The following is a 10,198-nucleotide window of genomic DNA, read 5'->3' on the forward strand; positions in this document are numbered from 1 at the left end:
AAGTATTTTGATAAGTGTATTGAAGTCTTTCAAAAGTGTATAAATACATATTAAAACACTACATGTATATACATTTTAACTGAGTCGTTAAGTCATCGTTAGTCGTTACATGTAAGTGTTGTTTTGAAACCTTTAGGTTAACGATCTTGTTAAATGTTGTTAACCCAATGTTTATAATATCAAATGAGATTTTAAATTATTATATTATCATGATATTATCATGTATGAATATCTCTTAATATGATATATATACATTAAATGTCTTTACAACGATAATCGTTACATATATGTCTAGTTTAAAAATCATTAAGTTAGTAGTCTTGTTTTTACATATGTAGTTCATTGTTAATATACTTAATGATATGTTTACTTATCATAGTATCATGTTAACTATATATATATATCCATATATATGTCATCATATAGTTTTTACAAGTTTTAACGTTCGTGAATCACCGGTCAACTTGGGTGGTCAATTGTCTATATGAAACATATTTCAATTAATCAAGTCTTAACAAGTTTGATTGCTTAACATGTGGGAAACATTTAATCATGTAAATATCAATCTCAATTAATATATATAAACATGGAAAAGTTCGGGTCACTACAGTACCTACCCGTTAAATAAATTTCGTCCCGAAATTTTAAGCTGTTGAAGGTGTTGACGAATCTTCTGGAAATAGATGCGGGTATTTCTTCTTCATCTGATCTTCACGCTCCCAGGTGAACTCGGGTCCTCTACGAGCATTCCATCGAACCTTAACAATTGGTATCTTGTTTTGCTTAAGTCTTTTAACCTCACGATCCATTATTTCGACGGGTTCTTCGATGAATTGGAGTTTTTCGTTGATTTGGATTTCATCTAACGGAATAGTGAGATCTTCTTTAACAAAACATTTCTTCAAATTCGAGACGTGGAAAGTGTTATGTACAACCGTGAGTTGTTGAGGTAACTCAAGTCGGTAAGCTACTGGTCCGACACGATCAATAATCTTGAATGGTCCAATATACCTTGGATTTAATTTCCCTCATTTACCAAATCGAACAACGCCTTTCCAAGGTGCAACTTTAAGCATGACCATCTCTCCAATTTCAAATTCTATATCTTTTCTTTTAATGTCAGCGTAGCTCTTTTGTCGACTTTGGGCGGTTTTCAATCGTTGTTGAATTTGGATGATCTTCTCGGTAGTTTCTTGTATAATCTCCGGACCCGTAATCTGTCTATCCCCCACTTCACTCCAACAAATCGGAGACCTGCACTTTCTACCATAAAGTGCTTCAAACGGCGCCATCTCAATGCTTGAATGGTAGCTGTTATTGTAGGAAAATTCTGCTAACGGTAGATGTCGATCCCAACTGTTTCCGAAATCAATAACACATGCTCGTAGCATGTCTTCAAGCGTTTGTATCGTCCTTTCACTCTGCCCATCAGTTTGTGGATGATAGGCAGTACTCATGTCTAGACGAGTTCTTAATGCTTGCTGTAATGTCTGCCAGAATCTTGAAATAAATCTGCCATCCCTATCAGAGATAATAGAGATTGGTATTCCATGTCTGGAGACGACTTCCTTCAAATACAGTCGTGCTAACTTCTCCATCTTGTCATCTTCTCTTATTGGCAGGAAGTGTGCTGATTTGGTGAGACAATCAACTATTACCCAAATAGTATCAAAACCACTTGCAGTCCTTGGCAATTTAGTGATGAAATCCATGGTAATGTTTTCCCATTTCCATTCCAGGATTTCAGGTTGTTGTAGTAGACCTGATGGTTTCTGATGTTCAGCTTTGACCTTAGAACACGTCAAACATTCTCCTACATATTTAGCAATATCGGCTTTCATACCTGGCCACCAAAAATGTTTCTTGAGATCCTTGTACATCTTCCCCGTTCCAGGATGTATTGAGTATCTGGTTTTATGAGCTTCTCTAAGTACCATTTCTCTCATATCTCCAAATTTTGGTACCCAAATCCTTTCAGCCCTATACCGGATTCCGTCTTCCCGAATATTAAGATGCTTCTCCGATCCTTTGGGTATTTCATCCTTTAAATTTTCCTCTTTTAAAACTCCTTGTTGCGCCTTCTTTATTTGAGTAGTAAGGTTATTATGAATCATTATATTCATAGATTTTACTCGAATGGGTTCTCTGTCCTTCCTGCTCAAGGCATCGGCTACCACATTTGCCTTCCCCGGGTGGTAACGAATCTCAAAGTCGTAATCATTCAATAATTCAATCCACCTATGCTGCCTCATATTCAGTTGTTTCTGATTAAATATGTGTTGAAGACTTTTGTGGTCGGTATATATAATACTTTTGACCCCATATAAGTAGTGCCTCCAAGTCTTTAATGCAAAAACAACCGCGCCTAATTCCAAATCATGCGTCGTATAATTTTGTTCGTGAATCTTCAATTGTCTAGACGCATAAGCAATCACCTTCGTTCGTTGCATTAATACACAACCGAGACCTTGCTTTGATGCGTCACAATAAATCACAAAATCATCATTCCCTTCAGGCAATGATAATATAGGTGCCGTAGTTAGCTTTTTCTTCAATAATTGAAACGCTTTCTCTTGTTCATCGTTCCATTCAAATTTCTTCCCTTTATGCGTTAATGCAGTCAAGGGTTTTGCTATTTTGGAAAAGTCTTGGATGAACCTTCTGTAGTAACCAGCTAGTCCTAAAAACTGGCGTATGTGTTTCGGAGTTTTCAGGGTTTCCCACTTTTCAACAGTTTCTATCTTTGCTGGATCCACCTTAATACCTTCTTTGTTCACTATGTGACCGAGGAATTGAACTTCTTCCAACCAAAATGCACACTTTGAAAACTTAGCGTACAATTCTTCCTTCCTCAATACTTCTAACACCTTTCTTAAATGTTCACCGTGTTCTTGGTCATTCTTTGAGTAAATAAGTATGTCATCAATGAAAACAATGACAAACTTGTCAAGGTATGGTCCACACACTCGGTTCATAAGGTTCATGAACACAGCTGGTGCATTAGTTAAACCAAATGGCATGACCATAAACTCGTAATGACCGTAACGTGTTCTGAAAGAAGTCTTTGGAATATCATCTTCTTTCACCCGCATTTGATGATACCCGGAACGTAAGTCAATCTTTGAATAAACAGACGAGCCTTGTAGTTGATCAAATAAGTCGTCGATTCTCGGTAGTGGGTAGCGGTTCTTGATGGTAAGTTTGTTCAACTCTCGGTAGTCGATACACAACCTGAATGTACCATCTTTCTTCTTGACAAACAAAACAGGAGCTCCCCACGGTGACGTGCTTGGTCGAATGAAACCATGCTCTAAAAGTTCTTGTAATTGGCTTTGCAATTCTTTCATCTCGATGGGTGCGAGTCTGTAAGGAGCACGAGCTATTGGTGCAGCTCCTGGTACAAGATCTATTTGAAATTCAACGGATCGATGTGGGGATAATCCCGGTAATTCTTTCGGAAATACATCGGGAAATTCTTTTGCGACGGGAACATCATTGATGCTCTTTTCTTCAGTTTGTACTTTCTCGACGTGTGCTAGAACAGCATAGCAACCTTTTCTTATTAGTTTTTGTGCCTTCAAATTACTAATAAGATGTAGCTTCGTGTTGCCCTTTTCTCCGTACACCATTAAGGGTTTTCCTTTTTCTCGTATAATGCGAATTGCATTTTTGTAACAAACGATCTCTCCTTTCACTTCTTTCAACCAGTCCATACCGATTATCACATCAAAACTCCCTAACTCTACTGGTATCAAGTCAATCTTAAATGTTTCACTAACCATTTTAATTTCTCGATTCCGACATATATTATCTGCTGAAATTAATTTACCATTTGCTAATTCGAGTAAAAATTTACTATCCAAAGGCGTCAATGGACAACTTAATTTAGCACAAAAATCTCTACTCATATAGCTTCTATCCGCACCCGAATCAAATAAAACGTAAGCAGATTTATTGTCAATAAGAAACGTACCCGTAACAAGCTCCGGGTCTTCCTGTGCCTCTGCCGCATTAATATTGAAAACTCTTTCGCGGCCATGTCCATTCGTGTTCTCCTGGTTCGGGCAATTTCTAATAATGTGGCCCGGTTTTCCACATTTATAACAAACTACATTGGCATAACTTGCTCCGACACTACTTGCTCTGCCATTACTCGTTCCGACACCATTTGTTCCTTTCGTTCTATTAACCCCTGGTCCGTAGACCTCACACTTCACCGCGCTATGACCATTTCTTTTACACTTGTTGCAAAATTTGGTGCAGAACCCCGAGTGATACTTTTCACACCTTTGGCATAGCTGCTTCTGATTGTTGTTGTTGTTGCGGTTATTATTGTTGTTGGGATGATTGTTGTAGTTACTGTTGTTGTTGTTGTTGTTGTTATTGTTGGGCCGTTTGTTGTAGTTGCGATTGATGTTGCGATTGTTGGGATAATTGTTGCGATTATTGTTGTAATTGCTGTTGTTGTTGTATTTGTGATTCTTATCACCGTTTTCCTCCCACTTTCTTTTGACTTGCTTCACATTGGCCTCTTCAGCAGTCTGTTCTTTAATTATTTCTTCAATCTGGTTCACTAGTTTGTGAGCCATTCTACATGCCTGTTGTATGGAGGCGGGCTCGTGTAAACTTATATCTTCTTGGATTCTTTCCGGTAATCCTTTCACAAACGCGTCGATCTTCTCTTCCTCATCTTCGAATGCTCCCGGACACAATAGGCACAATTCTGTGAATCGTCTTTCGTACGTGGTAATATCAAATCCTTGGGTTCGTAACCCTCTAAGTTCTGTCTTGAGCTTATTGACCTCGGTTCTGGGACGGTACTTCTCGTTCATCAAGTGCTTGAATGCTGACCACGGTAGTGCGTACGCATCGTCTTGTCCCACTTGCTCTAGATAGGTATTCCACCATGTTAACGCAGAACCTGTGAAGGTATGCGTAGCGTACTTCACTTTGTCTTCTTCAGTACACTTACTTATGGCAAACACCGATTCGACCTTCTCTGTCCACCGTTTCAATCCGATCGGTCCTTCGGTTCCATCAAATTCTAAAGGTTTGCAGGCAGTGAATTCTTTGTAGGTGCATCCTACACGATTTCCTGTACTGCTAGATCCAAGGTTATTGTTGGTATGTAGCGCAGCCTGAACTGCGGCTATGTTTGAAGCTAGAAACGTATGGAATTCCTCTTCATTCATATTCACGGTGTGTCGAGTTGCCGGTGCCATTTCTTTCAAAATAGTCAAATGGAATAAGTTAATCATACAGAATATTAAGAGTAGTTAATAGTATTTCGTAGCATAATATGAACTCATTTATAAAAGCTTTTTCTTCATATTAGCGTTTTATAAGTTTAAATTCGGGTAGTACCTACCCGTTAAGTTCATACTTAGTTGCTAATATACAATTCAACTACTACAATTCTATATGAAAAACTGATTATAATAATATTTCGCGTTCAAACTTTTACACAATATTTTACAAACTTTCAATACCGCTTATTTTACATATAGCATGAAATATAGCACACAATAAATTTGATACAAGATGGTTGTGAAGATAATTCTAGCTAGTACACAAGTCGTTCAGCAAAGGCAATAAAGACACGTAATTCATACGTCCAGAAACAAGTCATGCATTCTGGTTTTACTAGGATTACTTCCCATCCTTGGTCTTGTGGAACATAACCGTTATGGCCGTTGATAAGACAGCGTGTTGTAACGTCGTCAAAGGGACGAGGGTTACGTAATGTCCAACAGTCCCGTAACAATCTAAAAACCTCATTTCTTACCCCAATTACCGACTCCGTCACTTGTGGGAACATTTTGTTTAATAGTTGTAGGCCGATGTTCTTGTTCTCACTTTGGTGAGAAGCGAACATTACTAATCCGTAAGCATAACATGCTTCTTTATGTTGCATGTTAGCCGCTTTTTCTAAATCACGAAGTCCAATATTCGGATATATTGAGTCAAAATAATTTCTTAACCCATTGCGTAAAATAGCATTTGGGTTCCCCGCAATATATGCGTCAAAGTAAACACATCGTAACTTATGGATTTCCCAATGTGATATCCCCCATCTTTCGAACGAAAGCCTTTTATAAACCAAGGAATTCTTGGAACGTTCTTCGAATGTCTTACAAACTGATCTCGCCTTAAATAGTTGTGCCGAAGAATTCTGACCGACTCTAGACAAGATTTCATCAATCATGTCTCCGGGTAGGTCTCTTAAAATATTGGGTTGTCTATCCATTTTGTGTTTTTATACTGTAAAATAGACAAGAGTGAGATTCATAAAAAAAAATACTTATTAATACAAGCAATTTTTACATATATCATAAAGCATAAGCACACTATATTACTTATATTACACCACACGAATACAACTATCTTATTCCGACTCGCTTGTTTCTTCTTCTTCGGTTTTGGTTCGTTTTGCCAAGTTTCTAGGGATATATGATGTTCCCCTAATACGAGCCGTCGTTATCCACATTGGTTTAGAAAAACCTGGTGGTTTAGAGGTTCCCGGGTCATTGTTACAACTTAAGGACTTCGGGGGTTGACGATACATATAAAGTTCATCGGGGTTGGAATTAGATTTCTCTATTTTTATGCCCTTTCCCTTATTATTTTCTTTTGCCTTTTTAAATTCAGTTGGGGTAATTTCTATAACATCATCGGAATTCTCGTCGGAATCCGATTCATCGGAGAATTTGTAATCCTCCCAATATTTTGCTTCCTTGGTGGAAACACCATTGACCATAATTAACCTTGGTAGGTTGGTTGAGGATTTTCTTTTACTTAACCGTTTTATTATTTCCCCCACCGGTTCTATTTCTTCATCCGGTTCCGATTCTTCTTCCGGTTCCGATTCTTCTTCCGGTTCCGACTCTTCTTCCGGTTCCTCTTCGGGAACTTGTGAATCAGTCCACGAATCATTCCAATTTACATTTGACTCTTCATTATTATTAGGTGAGTCAATGGGACTTGTTCTAGAGGTAGACATCTATCACATAATATCAAACGCGTTAAGAGATTAATATATCACATAATATTCACATGTTAAAAATATATAGTTTCCAACAAAATTTGTTAAGCAATCATTTTTCAAGTAAACACGGTCGAAGTCCAGACTCACTAATGCATCCTAACAAACTCGATAAGACACACTAATGCAAAATTCTGGTTCTCTAAGACCAACGCTCGGATACCAACTGAAATGTCCCGTTCTTATTGATTAAAAACGTTCCATATTAATTGATTTCGTTGCGAGGTTTTGACCTCTATATGAGACGTTTTTCAAAGACTGCATTCATTTTTAAAACAAATCATAACCTTTATTTCATAGATAAAGGTTTTAAAAAGCTTTACGTAGATTATCAAATAATGATAATCTAAAATATCCTGTTTACACACGACCATTACATAATGGTTTACAATACAAATATGTTACAACAAAATAAGTTTCTTGAATGCAGTTTTTACACAATATCATACAAGCATGGACTCCAAATCTCGTCCTTATTTAAGTGTGCGATAGCGGAAGCTCTTAATAATCACCTGAGAATAAACATGCTTAAAACATCAACAAAAATGTTGGTGAGTTATAGGTTTAATCTATATATATTAAATCATAATAATAGACCACAAGATTTCATATTTCAATACACATCCCATACATAGAGATAAAAATCATTCATATGGTGAACACCTGGTAATCGACATTAACAAGATGCATATATAAAAATATCCCCATCATTCCGGGACACCCTTCGGATATGATATAAATTTCGAAGTACTAAAGCATCCGGTACTTTGGATGGGGTTTGTTAGGCCCAATAGATCTATTTTTAGGATTCGCGTCAATTAGGGTGTCTGTTCCCTAATTCTTAGATTACCAGACTTAATAAAAAGGGGCATATTCGATTTTGATAATTCAACCATAGAATGTAGTTTCACGTACTTGTGTCTATTTTGTAAATCATTTATAAAACCTGCATGTATTCTCATCCCAAAAATATTAGATTTTAAAAGTGGGACTATAACTCACTTTCACAGATTTTTACTTCGTCGAGAAGTAAGACTTGGCCACTGGTTGATTCACGAACCTATAACAATATATACATATATATCAAAGTATGTTCAAAATATATTTACAACACTTTTAATATATTTTGATGTTTTAAGTTTATTAAGTCAGTTGTCCTCGTTAGTAACCTACAACTAGTTGTCCACAGTTAGATGTACAGAAATAAATCGATAAATATTATCTTGAATCAATCCACGACCCAGTGTATACGTATCTCAGTATTGATCACAACTCAAACTATATATATTTTGGAATCAACCTCAACCCTGTATAGCTAACTCCAATATTCACATATAGAGTGTCTATGGTTGTTCCGAAATATATATAGATGTGTCGACATGATAGGTCGAAACATTGTATACGTGTCTATGGTATCTCAAGATTACATAATATACAATACAAGTTGATTAAGTTATGGTTGGAATAGATTTGTTACCAATTTTCACGTAGCTAAAATGAGAAAAATTATCCAATCTTGTTTTACCCATAACTTCTTCATTTTAAATTCGTTTTGAGTGAATCAAATTGATATGGTTTCATATTGAACTCTATTTTATGAATCTAAACAGAAAAATTATAGGTTTATAGTCAGAAAAATAAGTTACAAGTCGTTTTTGTAAAGGTAGTCATTTCAGTCGAAAGAACGACGTCTAGATGACCATTTTAGAAAACATACTTCCACTTTGAGTTTAACCATAATTTTTGGATATAGTTTCATGTTCATAATAAAAATCATTTTCTCAGAATAACAACTTTTAAATCAAAGTTTATCATAGTTTTTAATTAACTAACCCAAAACAGCCCGCGGTGTTACTACGACGGCGTAAATCCGATTTTACGGTGTTTTTCGTGTTTCCAGGTTTTAAATCATTAAGTTAGCATATCATATAGATATATAACATGTGTTTAGTTGATTTTAAAAGTCAAGTTAGAAGGATTAACTTTTGTTTGCGAACAAGTTTAGAATTAACTAAACTATGTTCTAGTGATTACAAGTTTAAACCTTCGAATAAGATAGCTTTATATGTATGAATCGAATGATGTTATGAACATCATTACTACCTTAAGTTCCTTGGATAAACCTACTGGAAAAGAGAAAAATGGATTTAGCTTCAACGGATCCTTGGATGGCTCGAAGTTCTTGAAGCAGAATCATGACACGAAAACAAGTTCAAGTAAGATCATCACTTGAAATAAGATTGTTATAGTTATAGAAATTGAACCAAAGTTTGAATATGATTATTACCTTGTATTAGAATGATAACCTACTGTAAGAAACAAAGATTTCTTGAGGTTGGATGATCACCTTACAAGATTGGAAGTGAGCTAGCAAACTTGAAAGTATTCTTGATTTTATGTAACTAGAACTTGTAGAATATATGAAGAACACTTAGAACTTGAAGATAGAACTTGAGAGAGATCAATTAGATGAAGAAAATTGAAGAATGAAAGTTTTTGTAGGTGTTTTTGGTCGTTGGTGTATGGATTAGATATAAAGGATATGTAATTTTGTTTTCATGTAAATAAGTCATGAATGATTACTCATATTTTTGTAATTTTATGAGATATTTCATGCTAGTTGCCAAATGATGGTTCCCACATGTGTTAGGTGACTCACATGGGCTGCTAAGAACTGATCATTGAAGTGTATATACCAATAGTACATACATCTAAAAGCTGTGTATTGTACGAGTACGAATACGGGTGCATACGAGTAGAATTGTTGATGAAACTGAACGAGGATGTAATTGTAAGCATTTTTGTTAAGTAGAATTATTTTGATAAGTGTATTGAAGTCTTTCAAAAGTGTATAAATACATATTAAAACACTACATGTATATACATTTTAACTGAGTCGTTAAGTCATCGTTAGTCGTTACATGTAAGTGTTGTTTTGAAACCTTTAGGTTAACGATCTTGTTAAATGTTGTTAACCCAATGTTTATAATATCAAATGAGATTTTAAATTATTATATTATCATGATATTATCATGTATGAATATCTCTTAATATGATATATATACATTAAATGTCTTTACAACGATAATCGTTACATATATGTCTCGTTTAAAAATCATTAAGTTAGTAGTCTTGTTTTTACATATGTAGTTCATT

Source organism: Rutidosis leptorrhynchoides, chromosome 11, assembly GCF_046630445.1.
Source record: "Rutidosis leptorrhynchoides isolate AG116_Rl617_1_P2 chromosome 11, CSIRO_AGI_Rlap_v1, whole genome shotgun sequence".
Taxonomy (NCBI): Eukaryota; Viridiplantae; Streptophyta; class Magnoliopsida; order Asterales; family Asteraceae; genus Rutidosis; species Rutidosis leptorrhynchoides.